The 17,229-nt window shown below is 41.1% G+C and overlaps 3 pseudogenes; 1 reads left to right on the top strand and 2 right to left on the bottom strand.

The window, feature by feature from the left end:
• Positions 1-2,482: 2,482 nt before the first annotated feature.
• Positions 2,483-3,028, bottom strand: LOC119000467 (non-histone chromosomal protein HMG-14-like; annotated as a pseudogene).
• Positions 3,029-11,859: 8,831 nt separating this feature from the next.
• LOC119000466 (peptidyl-prolyl cis-trans isomerase A-like) lies at positions 11,860-12,486 on the top strand (annotated as a pseudogene).
• Positions 12,487-16,054: 3,568 nt separating this feature from the next.
• Positions 16,055-16,869, bottom strand: LOC119000465 (BCL2/adenovirus E1B 19 kDa protein-interacting protein 3-like; annotated as a pseudogene).
• Between the last annotated feature and the right edge of the window lie 360 nt (positions 16,870-17,229).

Raw genomic sequence — 17,229 nt, 5'->3', positions numbered from 1 at the left:
AAAAAAACTTCATTGATTTATTTTTAGAGAAGGGGAAGGGAGAGAGAAAAAGAGGGAGAGAAATCTTGATTGGTTGCCTCTCGCACACTTCTCACTGGGGACCTGGCCTGCAACCCAGGCATGTGCCCCAACTGGGAATCAAACCGGCAACTTTTTGGTTTGTGGGACGATGCCCAACCCACTGAGCCACACCAGTTAGGGCAGAGTGCCATTTTCTAGATGTAGTCTGACCAGTGGGAGTATAATACGAGTATTGCTTCCCTTTTATTGGTTCTATAACCTCTACACAGAGGATCTTGATAAGCTCAAGATAAGGATCTTGAGCTTCCGATCTAAAATATATGCTGCTCATATGGACTTCTTTTCTTTCATGCCATTTATCACAATTTGTCATTATAGATTCATCTGTGAGGTAATAGAGTGCTAAGTGTGGGGGCTGCAAGGTGCCTCACTTTCTGCTTCTGTGAATTCACTTCGTAGAACTCTGGAGAGATGAGGTATACTCTATTAACCGCAGGAGCTTGGATTATATTGTTTCCATGTACATTTATGAACCACTTTGTGCCAGATAGGCAAAGGTGAAATTGGACAGGGAAACTGAGTGCCTCCCAAGTGCTAGGTTTTTGGGGGTACATGGTCTAATTTGATTTTCACACTAGCCTTGTGAGATAGACATTGGCCTCTTTTCACACAAGGGGAAGCTGGGTTGGAAAGGGCGGGTGATGTGTCAGAAACCACACACTTGATGAATGTCAGGCCTGGGACTCACATGCATGTCTCTCTGATTCTCAAGTGGAGGCTGTATGAACGGGGGCCAGAGCCACATTCAGCCGGCAGGGGTGCTGTATACTGTTTGGCCCCTTTCATTTTGTTTCCCTCTCATTTGGAAAAGCAAAGGAAAACAACTACAGGCTCTGGAACCAGAATGCCTGAGTTTGAATCCTAACCCGACTTATCACTTGTTTACCTTCTTCCTTGGTTTTCTCATCTGAAAAAGAGAATGTTGAGATTAAAATGCTCTCATATGTGAACCTGGCAGGAGGTGGGGGGGGGTGGCCTATGTTTTCTAAACTATAGTTTTATTAAGTGCAAATTTGTGATAATGAAACTGATTCTGTCTACTTCACAAAGTTGGCAGGCGTAGTAACGCTTTGGAGATTTTTGTACACGCAAGCCTAAAACCGCAAAAGATGCACAGATGTTCCGTGTCTCTTATCATTAGAGNTTTGAATCCTAACCCGACTTATCACTTGTTTACCTTCTTCCTTGGTTTTCTCATCTGAAAAAGAGAATGTTGAGATTAAAATGCTCTCATATGTGAACCTGGCAGGAGGTGGGGGGGGGGGTGGCCTATGTTTTCTAAACTATAGTTTTATTAAGTGCAAATTTGTGATAATGAAACTGATTCTGTCTACTTCACAAAGTTGACAGGCGTAGTAACGCTTTGGAGATTTTTGTACACGCAAGCCTAAAACTGCAAAAGATGCACAGATGTTCCGTGTCTCTTATCATTAGAGGCCCCTCCCTAAGTTGACATCAACTTTTTACTGTTTTTAAAATTAAGGTATTAATGACCAATGAAACCCATCCATTTTAAGTGCACAGCTTGATGAATTTCGGCAACCGAATACAGTCACGTAACAATGATCTCAGTTGTTACACAGAAAGGTTTCTTCAAACCAAAAAGCACCTTCCAGTGACTCCGCCTCCCGGGCAGTGGTGACCTACGTCAGCCACTCTCGTTTTGCCTGTTCTAGGATTTCATACAAACAGAATTGTACAGTGTGTGGTGTTAGTGTTTGACTTTTTACACTTAGTATAATATTTTGAGATTAATTTGTATATATCAATACTTTACTCTTTGAAATTAACTTTTTTTATAAGTGAGATTTTATTGGTTGTTCTGAAGATAAGTACACAGACATTTCAATTTGTACACAATTCTTAACATACGTACCCAAAATGTAAAGTCATATAGTTGTGATTCTTTTCTGAAGTTATTCCAGTGACTTTCCAGCTTAAAATTTGGGGACTAATTTCCTTAGTAGAGTATCAAGTACCAGTATCTGCAAATGTTGATACGCTGTTACATCAAAGCCTGACTCATTCACAACTTAATATATATACACTGCATAATTGAGTTTTCAGTCTTTCACAGCACATTACCGAGGTTACTAGGAAAACTGGACTACCAAGATGTTACATAGTGCACAAACTTCTGATGGCAGGGAGCCAATGTCAGGGAGTGGTTTTATTTAGGAAACACTTCTACCCAAAACACAAGACTAGAAGTAATTTAAAATGTTCGAGACATGAAAAAAAAATGTTCAAGACATGGTAAATGCACAACGGACTCCAAACTGCCATTTAGTGTGCTTTGTATTATGGGATATAAAAACTACCCCCACCTATGGGATGTTTAGCTGGCACCCAAGATAATCAAAGCCTCCCATATTCAGTATCCCACGATTTTCTGGTTGTACCAAAAAGTAAACAAGCAGCAAATGATTTCACCTCTTAAAAAAATCACTTACACTTAAAAAATGGGATGAGGTGGAATTCCCTTTTTCTTCAAAATGTTTCTAGAGCTACTAAAAAAGTTGCATTTACAAAATAGTTGATAAAAATATTCCTCTGGATTGTACAAGAAGGGAGACAGGGACCACTGGTGAGACCTGATATATGACGTTAATCAGACATGGCTTCCTTCTCCCCTGCTTCATCAGAGGCAGGACTCTCCTCATTTTTTAGTTTCTCCGTTCTCCGCAGGTAGAGCTTCCTCAGGTTCCTGGCTAGCCACTTAGGCCTGTTTTCCCTTTGCTCTCCTTTTCCCTTCTGTTTGCACCTTTTTGCCTCTAAATCTGTCCTTTCCTGCTGCCTTTTTTGGCTTGGTTTCCACTTTTGCAGGAGCAGGTTTAGCTGACAACCCCGCAGATCTCCTCTTGGCCTCCTCCTTCACCGGCCCCTCAGTGGAGCTGACCTTCCTCTTGGGCATCGTGGTGGTGGGGCGGGTGCGTGTTGGGTGCTTGAGAGCCGTGGGGGCAGAGGACCTTTGCAAACCTGGAGTGGCTGGCCTCTGCTCAAACTGCTCTGACCCCTGAAAGCAACTTTTTTAAAAAAGATTTTTATTTATTTATATGAGAAGGGAGGGAAAACAGAGTAAGAGAAACATCAATGCGTGAGAGGTACATTGACTGGTTGCCTCTTGCACACCCCCAACAAGGATCTGGCCCATAACCCAGGCATGGGTCCTGACTGGGAATTGAACCAGTGACCCCTTGGTTCACTGGCCAGAGCTCAATCCACTGAGCCACACCAGCCAAGGCTAATTCACATAACATATAATTCACTGTTTTGTGAATTATATGTGAATTCACTGTTTAGTTCAGTGATTTTTTAGTGTATTCACAAGGTTGTACAACCATCACCACTAATTCCAGAAAATTTTCATTACCCTAAAAAGAAATCCCATTATCAGTCACTCCCCTCCCCATTCTCCCATCCTTTGAATCCTGGCAACCATTAATCTGCTTTCTGCCTCTATGAATTTGCCTATTTTGGATATTTTATGTAAATGAAATCATATAATTTGTGGCCTTTTGCATTGGACTTCTTTTAGTTAGCATGTTTTCAAGATCTACCCAGGTCATAGCGTGTGTCAGTATTTCGTTCTTTTTTATGCCAGAATAATATTTGACTGTGGAGATACCACATGGACATACCCACCTATCAGCTAGTAGACATTTGAGTTGTTTCTACTTTTTGACTATTATGAATAATGCTGCTATGAACTCTCAAATACAAGTTTCTGTGTGAACATATGTCTTCTATTGTCTTGAGTACATACCTGGGAGTGGAATTGATAGATTTATATGGTAACTCTGTTTTTAATCTTTTGAGGAACTTCCAGACTTTTTCATGGTGTCTGCACCATTTAACATCCCACCAACAGTGTATGAGGGTTCCAGTTTCTCTACATCCTCCCCAACACTTGTTATTATGTTATTATCTGTCTTTTTAATATATATATATATATATATATATATATATATATATATATACCCAATCTAGTAAGTAGGTGTGTGTGATGTGGTGTCTTGTAGTTTTTATTTGCATTTTTCTGGTGGTTATGTGCTTATTGGCCATTTGTATATCTTCTTTGGAGAAATATCTATTCAAGTCCATTGCCCATGTTAAAATTGGGATGTCGATCTTTTCGCTATGGAGTTATGAAAGTTCTTTGCATATTCTGGATATTAGGCCCTTATCAAGGTCTGATTTGCAAATATTTTCTCCTGTTCAGTGGGTTGCTTTTTCACTTATTTGAAGCACAATGAAGTCCAATTTATCTATTTTTCTTTGGTTACTTGTGCTTAGGTTTCCTATCTGAGAGAAGCTACTGCTTACTCCAACATGAGGGTTTATGCCTATGTTTTCTTTTAAGAGCTTTATAGTTTTATCTCTCACATTTAGGCCTTTGAGTTACTCCATTTTGAGTTTGTATGTGGTGTGAGTTAGCATGTGGATCTCCAGTTACTATCCCCACCCCATTCGTTGACAGGACTATTCTTTCCCCATTGAATTGTCTTGCGCTGTTGTTGAAAATCAACTGACCATAGATATATGGATTTATTTTTGGGCTCTCAATACTGTTCTGTCAATCTAATTATTATTATTTTTTCTGCTGCTTGCTTTGGGTTAAGCTTGCCTTTATTTTCCCAATGTCATAGGATGGACAATTTGATTGCTGATTTAAAATCTTTCTTCTTTTCTAATATGGGCATTTCTTATACAAGCTCAAATTTATACCTATTGTAGTTCAAATTTATAGTTGTTATAGCTATAAATTTCCCTCTAAGCATTGCTCAGCTACATCCCATAGTTTTGGTATGTTGTATCTTCATTTTCATTCATGTCAAAGCATTATCTAATTTCCCTTGTGATTTCTTCTTTGACTGATTGGTCATTTAAACAGTATGTTGTTTAACTTTCACATGTTTGTGAATTTCCCAAATTTCTTTCTGTTATTAAATAGTGATCAGAGAACACATTTTATATGATTTCAATCCTTCTAAACGAGGCTTGTTCTGTGGCCTAGCATGCAGTTCTTCCTGGAGGACGTCCCATGTGCACTTGAGAAAAATGTGCTTCTGCTGTTGTTGGACTGCACGTTCTATAGATGTCTGTTAGGCCTGCTTTGTATTTACTATTGCTCAAGTCTTCTCTCCCTTTGTTGCTCTACTGCCTAGTCATTCTTTTGTTTTAAAATATATTTTATTGATTATGCTATTACAGTTGTCCCATTCCCCCCCCTCCTTTATTCCCCTCTATTCTGCATACTCCCTCCCACCCGTTTCCTCCACCCTTAGTTCATGTCCATGAGTCGTGCCATATAAGTTCTTTGGCTTCTCCATTTCCTATACTATTCTTGCCTTCCCCCTGTCTATCTTCTACCTACCATTTATGCTACTTATTTCCTGCACCTTTCCCCCTCCCCCACCCTGCTGATAGCCCTCCATGTGAACTCCACTTCTGTTATTCTGTTCCTGTTCTAGTTGTTTGCTTAGTTTGCTTTTGTTTATTTAGGTTTGGTTGTTGATAGTTGTGAGTTTGTTGTCATTTTACTGTTCATATTTTTTATCTTCTTTTTCTTAGATAAGTCTCTTTAACATTTCATAGAATAAGGGCTTGGTGATGATGAACTCCTTTAATTTGACCTTATCTGGGAAGCACTTTATCTGCCCTTCCATTCTAAGTGATAGCTTTGCTGGATAGAGTAATCTTGGATGTAGGTCCTTGATTTTCATGGCTTGGAATACTTCTTTCCAACCCCTTCTTTCTTGCAAGGAAGGTTTCTTTTGAGAAATCAGTTGATAGTCTTATGGGCACTCCTTTGTAGGTAACTATCTCCTTTTCTCTCATTGCTCTTAATAATCTCTCCTTATCTTTAATCTGAGGTAATGTAATTATGATGTGCCTTGGTGTGTTCTTTCTTGGGTCCACCTTCTTTGGGACTCTCTGAGCTTCCTGGACTTCCTGGAAGTCTACTTCCTTTGCCAGACTGGGGAAGTTCTCCTTTATTATTTGTTCAAATAAGTTTTCAATTTCTTGCTTTTCCTCTTCTCCTCTGGCACCCCTATGATTCAAATGTTGGAATGTTTAAAGATGTCATGGAGGTTTCTAACCCTCTCCTGAATGTTTTTCAATTCTTGTTTCTTTATTCTGTTCTGGTTGAATGTTTCTTTCTTCCTCTGGTCCACACCATTGATTTGAGTTCCAGTTTCCTTCCCGTCACTGTTGGTTTCCTGTACATTTTCTTTTATTTTACTTAGCATAGCCTCATTTTTCATCTAATTTACAACCATACTCAACCAATTCTGTGAGCATCCTGATTACCAGTGTTTTGAACTGTGCATCTGATAGGTTGTCTATCTCTTTGTTGCTTCCTTGTATTTTTTCTGGAGCTTTGATCTGTTCTTTTGGGCCATATTTTTTTTTGTCTCATCTCACCTGGTACACAGTAAGGGGCAGAGCCTTAGGTATTTTCCAGGGTAGGGCAACCCACTTCACTGTGTTGTGGCACTGTATGTGGGGCAGGGGTCTGAGAGGGAACAATGCAGCTTGCTCAGCTCTGGGCTTGGCTTTCAGTCACTTCCTCTGCTATCCACAATCAAATTGGGCCATTCTGGTGCTGATTCCCAGATGGGTGCTTTTGTTTATGGTCTAGGGCCCTGCTGGTCTCTCCAACAAACTCTCCTGTGAGACTGGGAGAGTTTCTCCTGCCATGGCAACCCCTACAGTTTTTTTCAGTCATAGGTTTTGGGGCTTTAATTTACTGCACTGGGACCCTGGGTTGCATGGTCTATCTCACTCCCTGGTTGTTCCTCCCAGTTTATCTGTACAGAAGCGTGGGACTCCCTGGCCCTCTAGCTACTGCCTTGCCACAAGGCCTCTCTACACAGCTGCGCATCTCTGCCCTTCCTCCCAGTCTGGATGAATGTTTCTTCTTTAACTCCTTGGTTGTTGGATTTCCATACAGTTTGATTTCTGTCAGTTCTGTTTTATTTTTAATTTTTTTGTTGTCCTTTTGGTTTTGCAAGAAGGCAAAGTGTATCTACCTATGCTTCCATCCTGGCCAGAAGTCTGTCTAGTCATTCTATCCATTATTGAAAATGAGGTATGGAAATACCCAACTATTATTGTTAAATTTACTCTTCCCCCCTCAATTATTTTAGACTTTGCTCCATATATTTTGGGGCTCTGTTTAGGTGCATGCATGATTACAATTGTTATATATTCCTGCTAGCTTGATTTTTTTATTTTAAAATGTCCTTCTTTATCTGAAGTAACTTTTTAAAAAGGTTTTAAAGTCTATGTTGTATGATATTAGTATTGCTACTCCAAATTTCTTAGGGTTGCTTTTTGCATGATATATTTTTCCCATACTGTTACTTTCAATCTATTTGTATCTTTCAGTCTAAAGTTGTCTTTTGTAGTGCTCACTTTGGCTGCACATATACTAAAGTTGTCTTTTTTAGATTGTGCAATGTAATAATCTCTACCTTTGAAAATTTTATTTATTTTTAGACAGAGGAAAAAGGAGAAAGAAAGAGAGGGAGAGAAACATCAATTGTTTGCCTCTCACATATCCCCAACTGGGGACCTGGCCCACAACCTAGGCATGTGCCTTGACTGGGAATTGAACCAGCAATCTTTTGGTTCACAGTCCAGTTCTCAATCCATTGAGCCATACCAGCCAGGGTATAATCTCTGCCTACTTATTGGAGTTTTCTTTTTTAAAAAAATATATTTTATTGATTATACCATTACAGTTGTTCTATTCCCCCCATCATTCCCCTCCATCCTGCACACCCCCTCCCTCACCATTCCCCCCCTTTAGTTTATGACCATGTATCTCAAGTTGTTTAGATTCTGTATTTCCCCTACTATTCTTGCCCTCCCCCATCTATTTTCTACCTACCATCTATGCTACTTATTTTCTGTACCTTCTCCCCCCTTCTCCTCCTCCCACTCCCCTGTTGCTAACCCTCCATGTGTTCTTCATTTCTATGGCTCTGCTCCTGATCTAGCTGTCCTCTTGGTTTGCTTTTGTTTTAGGTGTGGTTGTTAATGACTGTGAGTTTGCTGTCCTTTCACGGTTCATATTTTTCATCTTCTTTTTCTTAGGTGAGTCCCTTTAACATTTCATATAATAAGGGCTTGGTGATGATGAACTCCTTGAACTTGACCTTATCTGAGAAGCACTTTATCTACCCTTCCATTCTAAATGAAAGCTTTGCTGGATAGAGCAATCTTGGATGTAGGCCTTTGGATTTCATGACTTGGAATACTTCTTTCCAGCCCCTTCTTGCCTGTAAGGTCTCTTTTGAGAAATCAGCTGACAGTCTGATGGGAACTCCTTTGTAGGTGACTGTCCCCTTATCTCTTGCTGCTTCTAGGATTCTCTCCTTCATTTTAATCTTGGCTAATGTAATTATGATGTGCCTTGGTGTGTTTCTCCTTGGTTCCAACTTCTTTGGGACTCTCTGAGCTTCCTGGACTTCCTGGAAGTCTATTTCCTTTGCCAGATTGGGGAAGTTCTCCTTTATTATTTGTTCAAATAAGTTTTCCACTCATGGCTGTTTCTTTTCACCTTCTGGTACCCCTATAATTTGGATGTTGGAACGTTTAAAGATGTCATGGAGATTCCTAAGCCTCTCCTCATTTTTTTGAATTCTCATTTTTTCATTCTTTTCTGGTGGGATGTTTTGTTCTTCCTTCTGGTCCATTCCATTGATTTGAGTCCCAGTTTCTTTTCTATTGCTATTGGTTTCCTGGACATCTCCCTTCATTTCAATCAGTTTAGCCTTCATATGTTCCTCTATTTTGTGACTATAATCAACCAGTTCTGTTAGCATCCTGATAAACAGTGTCTTGAATTGTGCATCTGAGAGGCTGGCAATTTCTCGGTCACTGAGAGTTATTGGCCCTGGGACTTTGAGTTCTTCTTGCACCATCTTTTGGGCTGTTCATGCCTGTTAAGTAGCAGGATCAGAGCCCTAGGTTTTCACCAGAGCAGGGCAACTCAGTCGCTGGGTTGTGATGCTGTATGTGGGGACGGGGTCAACGAGGAGCAATGGCATCCCGTCTGCCGTCTCCTGCCATGACCCCCACAGGTGCGGCAGCTGCCACTGTTACCGGGTCCAGGCGTTTTGTCCCACTGCACTCGAGTGTGCCACCGCTGTCAGCCCTTGCCCCCTGGGGCCTGCGTGGTCCGTCTCACTGTGTGAGAATGCGTGACCTCAGTCAGTCTGCCCCACACCCTGACTGGGTCCTGGCCACTTGTGCGCCTAGGTCGGGGATCTGTCCTGCCCCACCCTGCTCCGCTGCTGGCACCCGTTGAACGGTTACCGTCCCGTTGAACGGTTCATTTGGTTCGTTGTTGTCCGACTTCCGTATAATTCAATTTTCTGTTTTTTGGCTGTGTCTTTGTTCTCCAAACCTTTATTGTATTCAAACTTGGTTGTGGGAGAAGGCACAGTGTTTCCACCTATGCCTCCATCTTGGCGGAAGTCCTCCTATATTGGTGTGTTTAAAGGTGTCCCACATTTCTCTGAGGCTTTGTTTATATTTCTTTATTCTATCTTCTCTCTGTTTTTTTTTGGATTCCATAATATCTACTAATCTTCAAGTTTACTGATTCTTTCTTCTATTAGTTCAAATATGCCATTGAGCCCCCATAATATTTCCTTTGGGTAAATGTGCTTTTCAACTCCAGAGTTTCTTTTTGGATCTTTTTGTTTTGTTTTTTTTTGTTAAATAATTTCCACCTTTTTATTGATATTCTCTATTTGATGAGATATTATCATCATACCTTCTTTTATTTCTTTAAGCATGGTGTTTGTTAAACTCTACATCTGTTCCTTCTTTTTATTGAAAATGGGACATTTTAGGTAATGTATTATATTGTAGCAACTGTTCCCTTTCTTCCTCTCTAGATACTGTTTTTGTTGTTTGTTTGCTTGTTTCATGACTTGACTAAGCTATTTTAGTTAAGTCTATTTCCTCTCAGTGTGAAATCTTTGGTGTTGCTCCTCAGAGAACATCACCTTGGGTGTGCACACCATCACCTTGGGATGACAGTAGTTGTAACAGACTCTTTGACTCTCTTTCCCCAATTTCTGTTAAGCTGTCTGCTTCATTTGGTGTTACACATCACTTATTAAGCTCCACTAATTACTGGGGGGCTCTTCTTCTTCTCCTTCTTCTTCTCCTCTCCTTCTTCTCTTTGTCTTCTTCTTTTTACAGTTCCCTGGGGCATATATTGCTCGGCAGTCTGATCCAATTAAATGTGAACAGGAGTAGATTTTGGGCTGGTCTTTGAGGTATGTTTTGACCCCAGGAGGGTTCTTAGCTGTCTCTTTTCCTGATGCTCTCTGGTTAATTAAGTTACCTATGGTTTAGCTTTGTGGTTCTTAATTAAGAAGAGCTTTTTAAAAAGAGAGCCCTTAAGGTTGACCATTCTCATACTAGGTTTCAAATAAAGTTACTGCCTTTGGGAGAGCCTGGAGTCTCTCATCTACTGAGTGCTTTTGCCTGGGAAAAAATCTCTCAGCAACTACTCTGGGCACTGGGCAGGACAGCAGCCTCTGGTCTTCTTGGTTTGCTCCTCCCAGCATGTTCTATTGGCAATCTGGGGTGAGGGCAGCTGGGGCCCCTGTACTCTGGGACTGTCACACCTGGGACAAAGACTCCATTCTATGAGTAGTAGCTTCACAGGGTAAGGGGGCCCCTACTTCTCTGCCATACTCATGGGAAATTTAGCTTCTTCAAGTTGTAGTTAAAGGGGATGAAAAATGCTGGCAAGATATGGTAAGCAAGGCTTGACTGGGAGGTGTGGGGAGAGGAAACATCATCTTCTTGCCCATACCTTCCTAGAGTGGAGTCTCCTTCAAACTGAGCTGGTGAAAGGGAAGGTGGTGGAAGTGAGGGGGAAGGGAATTGATTTGACTCAAATGCTGCAGACACTTGTGATTCTTACCAAGTTTTAGTAGGTTTTATTTAATAAATGTTTCTTCATGGGCTATTTACCATTAGAACAATTTTCAGAGACTTTTTTTTTCATTTCCACCAGCTTTGATTTTCTGGGGAGTGAGTGGGTATCTTCACATTGTCACGTCAGAGCTTTTATCTCCTCATTTTTTTTTAAAAAAGATTTTGTATATTTATTTTTTAGAAAGAGAGGAAGGGAGGGAGAGAGGGAGAGAAACATCAGTTGTGGTTGCCTCTTGTGTGCCCCCTGCTGGGGACCTGGCCCACAACACAGGCATGTTCACCAGCCAGCGCTCAATCCACTGAGCCACACCAGCTAGGGTTCCCTGTTTTTCTTTTTAAGCTTTTTGGTTAGCCTGTTATTTACTTTAAAAGCTATTCAGTACCTCAGGCAGCTGTAAAATTAAAACACTTGCCTATAACTACTTTTGACAAATCACCCGAGAAGCTGGCTTTTTGCATTTGGCAAGCTCCAGGTGAAGCCAAATACAGACAGCCTTGTATGTTGGGTCTTTCAAGGAACCAAAAGTCAGTGCCAATAATGACTATTTTGGGGAGTAAGACTTGGAAAGAGTTCTGGCTCCATTCTATTCCCTCCAGTGGCTGCCAGGTTTCAATGGGAATGTGGGGCTATTTCTCAGCTTTGCAACAGAGCTGGAGAGTTGGGAACAGGACTAGGGCAAGTTAAAGTCACAGAGCTGCCTCATCCTACCAAGTTTCAGCCATCTTTCTTGAATAAGCATTCTTCAATGTTCTGCAAGCCTTTGGTTAAGTTATAGAGTCTTTAAAAAGTTGATTCTGGCCTTACAGATGCCACCACCCCCTGGGACCTTCCTGGGTTCAGCCATGGTCAACCCCATCATGTTCTTCAACATTGCTGCTGAGGGCGGGCCTTTGGGTCGTGTCTCCTTTGAGCTGTTTGCAGACAAATTTCCAAAGACGGCAGAAAACTTTCGTGCTCTGAGCACAGGGGAGAAAGGATTTGGTTGTAAAGGCTCCTGCTTTCACAGAATTATTCTGGGATTTATGTGCCAGAGTGGTGACTTCGCACTCCACAACGGCACAGGTAGAAAGTCCATCTATGGGGAGAAATTTGATGATGAGAATTTCATCCTGAAGCACACAGGTCCTGGCATCTTGTCCATGGAAAATGCTGGACCCAACACAAACGGTTCCCAGTTTTTCATCTGCATTGCCAAGACCACTGGCTGGACGGCAAGCATGTGGTCTTCGGCCGGGGAAAGACGGCACGGACGCTGGGACGGCCATGGAGCGCTGTGCATCCAGGAAAGACAAGAGCAGCAAGAAGATCACCGTGACTGACTGTGGACAACTCTCAGAAATTTGACTTCCATTTTACCTTAATCACCTGAGCATTCCTTCTGTAGCTCAGGAGGGCACCCTTTCACCCCCATCTGCTTGGAATGTTCTATAATCTTGTTGTTCTCCATGCAGTTCATTGGGTTCCATGTTTTCCCTACCCCTTCCAAGTCCAGCTGGTTTGCAGAGTTAAGTTTATGGTTATGAAATAAAAACTAAACAATTGTCAAAAAAGTTGATTCTGACAATTTTTGCTGGCTTTTAAAAATTGCTTTTATGGAGGAGTGAGTTTTCATAGCTACTGTCTGCCATTTTTGCTGACATCACCCAAATCAACATTTAATTAGTATTAGTGTTCAAACATCAGTACACCCACCAGATTTCTATACTGGGCTCAGGGTTCTTTATCTGATCCAAAAAGATGTCCTGGAAGACTATGTTTCTTCCTTGAAATCAAGCAAAAAGCAAATACAGTTCTAAAATTTCCACTAACAGTATTGTCATTTTATTGTGATACTACAAAAAGGCAAATGAGGTTTATTTAGCCTGAGTAGTTCTCTCTGCTCCCTCTGCTTGGTGCTCACGAGTTATCGGAAGAATATAGTATCCAGAACCTTGTCAGGGTGACTGACATCAAAGTCACTGTTGAATAGTTTTATAAGTTCCATTTTAGCATTTATTGAAAGTCAGAATGGGATTTTACTATCCCCAGTATTTTTCCTATTTTCTAAGATTTTTCAAAGTTTGTATACAGTATTTCCAAAACTCTATCTCCAGTTTCTTTCACCACCTTTGGGGATGGATTGCATCCCAATTTGTGGTCTTAAACATTTTAATTGAGATAGTATTCTCATCATTCTTCGCTTCTTCAGGGTCTCAGTTTCCTCCGAACTATACCTTTAGACCAATTTAATTTTGAGCATCATTCTCTTTGTAGAACACAAACCAAATGAAAGTGGAGAGGTTCTCCTTTCTCTTGGTCATCTGTTAATGTTACACCATCTATGCTAAGCAATGGGCCTGTTTCTTCCTTCTTCTAGCTCCAAATATAGATATAAAAGCCCTTTTCGTTGTCTATAGCATGTTTCACAATCTCAGTTCCACCCGGAATTATAGCCATTCTGACACTATTCTTATAGGTTTATATGAGTGTCTTGTGTTTATCCCTGACTAGGGAGCTCTTCTCCCATTCTCTATTATAGGATTTCCTGAACAGCCACTTTGTTTGTTTGTTTCTTTCTTTATTTTTTAGAGTTTTATTTATTTATTTAAATATATTGTATTGATTATGCCATTACAGTTGTCCTATTCCCCCCCTTCATTCCCCTCCACCCTGCACACCCCTCCCAACCACATTCCCCCCCTTTAGTTCATGTCCATGTGTCACAAGTTCTTTAGCTTCTACATTTCCCATACTATTCTTGCCCTCCCCCCTGTCTATTTTCTACCTGCCATCTAAGCTACTTATTCTCTATTGTTTCTTTAAATGCTCTTCCTGTTGCTGCTTTGTCAGTGTCTAAAAGAGACAAAGGATTAACTAGCATTCAGTAGTTAATTTAGGCATCAGTTTAGCATCCAGTGATTAACTTCGCATTGTAATAGCCATAGGCATCATCTTGCTCACAGTGGGTCAGGAATTTGGAAAAGGCATATCAGGAAAGCTATATTCTGTTCCAGGTCATCTGCTCGGATGACCTGAACGGCTGGGAGTGACTCTACTGTCTGAGGTAAGAACAGTGGGGACTGGGGAATCCACTTCCAGGATAGCTTCTTCACTTATATGGTGGTAGTTTGTGTTGGGATGGTTGAAGAACAGGCTCAATCATAGTGTCTACAGGTATCCTTATCAGCATAGTCGTGGCGAGGCAGTTGGACTTCTTCCTTGGGAGTTCCAGACTTCCAGAGAGCAAGATGAAAATTGCATGGTCTTTAATGGCCCATCCTAAGAAGTCCCATAGCATCACTCACATGGCTCTCTTTATTGAAGCGGTCACAGCCAGACTAAGGAGAATGGACACAGACCCCACCTCTTGATGGGAGTCGTGTCAAAGACTTTATGGCTCAGAAGGACTGCTCAGCCAACCCACAGAATTATAAGCTTAATAAAATGGTTATTGCTTTAAGCTATTAAAAAAGAATTGATGGTCATATTTTAAAACTGCCTCAGTTTTATAAATAATTACTTATAGAGGAGAAGTATATGTCCCTGCCCAGAAGGTTGCCAAACAAGTGACTAGAAATATTTATTTTCAACCAACTTCTTCCTTTGATCCATTGAAACATCTTTGCATAAAAATAAAATACAATGTCTGGCAGAAGACCTGCTTGAGTGTGGTTGGTAGGGTAATAATATGGGCGTCATAATTTATAGATATAATGTGAACATTTCACCTAAAATGTCATACAGTGTGCTTTTGAGTGTGACATCGTTATGCTACAGAATTTCATGCTTATGATTTTATAATAAGAAGGGGCATTATTTGTGCTGGACTCTATATGTGCTTCTTCTAAAAATGCACACAGACTGAAATGGGAACATTCTCTTCCGTCAGGTGTGTTCATTTACTTATTGATTGATTTCCAAAGTTACATATGTAGCTGTTCAGATCTGTGAGACTTATTATGAAAAGCCGGGGTTCCCCCATCATTTCCTGTTCCCTAGAGGCACTAATTCAACTGCTTTCGCTAATTATTTTCTATTCTCCAGATATCTCAGTTGCATGCTCATATTGCTACTTTCTGGTTTTTTGGTTGAAGGCCTCATCTGTTATCATTTTGGAAGTCAAAGCTTTAACTCTTTCATCTTTCATACACTTCCTGTCTTTATTCCTCCCATGTTACTGTACCATACACAGTTTTGGTCACATAGATGTTCCGAGTGCACATCACTGCGCACTGTTCACAGCTGAACAATGTAGTTACTATGACTATTTTCCTGCACTTTTGGTTTCCTCCCTCTCTCCCATACTGTGTCTGGTTTTTGTTGTTATGTTTGCATTGTATGTATAACATTAATTCAAGCCTAAACTCTGCCTTGAGGTTTAAATATCTTATTACATTCAAACACATTAGATTTTCTAATGGTTTGATTTTCTTTTCCTTTTTTCTCCCCAAAGCAATTTCATATATTTCTAGGCCCAAGACGTTCCTTATCAGAAATAGAGATCTTCACCATAGAAAAGACAGCATTACAACATATTAGTAGTAAAATCTGCTGATGTACTTTAGTCCCTATTCCTTTTCATAGCTGTATTTACATAGATCACCTCCTAAAAGTGAAAAGGCACCATCAGGAGCTTAGACCAAGAGCAGCTCCAAAGCTCATTTAAAATAATTTTTTATCCCCCAGGATATTTTTTTTCTTGTGTCTTGTGTCTTTTTTCTTGCTTTCTTTTTAATAACTAACCAGTTCAAGCTTAGGGAAGTTTGCCTTTGTCTTGAAAAACAAAACAACAGAGCTTTTATATCATTTGCCAACCTGATCTTGTTTTTAGAGAGAGATGGGAGTCATCTTGCAAGAGTAAAATTTATACCATGAGTGATTCAGGTCTCAGTCTGGTGGTACTAAAAGGAGACAATGACATTATTGACAAAGTTATTATCTGCTGGCAGCATTTGCAGTAAAAAAGCCCTTACAAATTTCTAAATAACAGTAAACTCTGTTAGGAAATTCTAAAGTGTCTTACAGGCCAAAAAGGGAATGAGGTTAGTAAAATGCCTCAACAGAGTTTGAATAAAATACTGGATTTGAGAATTACTGGAACTTGGATATGTAAAAATAGGGTTGTAGGTTGGGTCATGCTTACAATGGTCTCAAGTTCAAATACACTACTGTGACAATACACCAGTTCACAGGTCACACACTTTGCCAGGGGCTTCTTTCCTTCAGTAGGGGCTGGCAGAAGGCGAGCCGAGTCGTTTCCTGTTATAGATGCCTGGCCCCAAAGCCAAAACACGAGACAGGAGGAGAGATGGAATGAACACCTTAAGAAATTCCGCAGAGAAGACTCCCTTTCTTCATGGTACCGCTTCTACTCATGCTTAAAGAAACAGATCGTTTTGAGTGCCGGAATGTTCTCAGCCTACTGGACCAGCCTGACACCCAGTGTACACTTTTCTTCAAAGTACCAACTTCTTTCTCTCCTTCTACAGCTTCTTCTTCTGATGGAGAGCTATGGTCCCTGTTGGTGTGCATTTCCACATCAAATGTAATTTGCTCATCTTCTTGTGGGGAAGGGCTGTCTCAGGGAGAACAGCCTCTTGAATTACTCTGTCCTGATTCATGTTGTGCATCCAAAAGGATCTTTTCCATGTCTCCATTGTGGATAGAGGACCAGGAAGGGACATGTTCCAGCCCCTCATTTTCTCCATTGCCATTCTTACCATTGTCATTGCTGCTGTTCATGGGGAGCTCCACCCAGGAACTGCTGAGGCGGCTGGCAGGGGAAACGCCGCTTCCTGTCATCGCAGTTGTTGTTGCTGTCAGGGGTGGCGGCTGCTCCAGTAAACGAGACGATGTTGTCCGGCGGCTGGAGGAGCTCTGTTGCAGCTGGACTGGCTCAGGTTCTGGAACAACAACATAACAAGCCGAGTCCCCCACCCCCTTTTTTCTCCCTGGCTTAACGTTCTTAGAGACCCCTCTGTGTAGCCTTCTGACCTGCCTGCGCCTGGGAGTGGTTATTCCCGGGCCCGCTGCACAGCTGCCTCCTTGAGGATCCCCTTCCCCATCTGCTGGGGCCCCCTCACGTCTCTCTCAAATTGGATCCTGAGTCTCCTGGATTCTGTTCCTTCTTCTTTCTTGCCTTATCCCTCGCTTCAGGTCATTCTCTAGTGCCGTGATAAGTAAAGGTACATTTC

This window comes from Sturnira hondurensis, unplaced genomic scaffold (genome assembly GCF_014824575.4).
Source record: "Sturnira hondurensis isolate 20B ecotype Veracruz unplaced genomic scaffold, ASM1482457v3 Scaffold0015739, whole genome shotgun sequence".
NCBI lineage: Eukaryota > Metazoa > Chordata > Mammalia > Chiroptera > Phyllostomidae > Sturnira > Sturnira hondurensis.
This window is presented reverse-complemented; position numbering and strand designations above follow the sequence as displayed.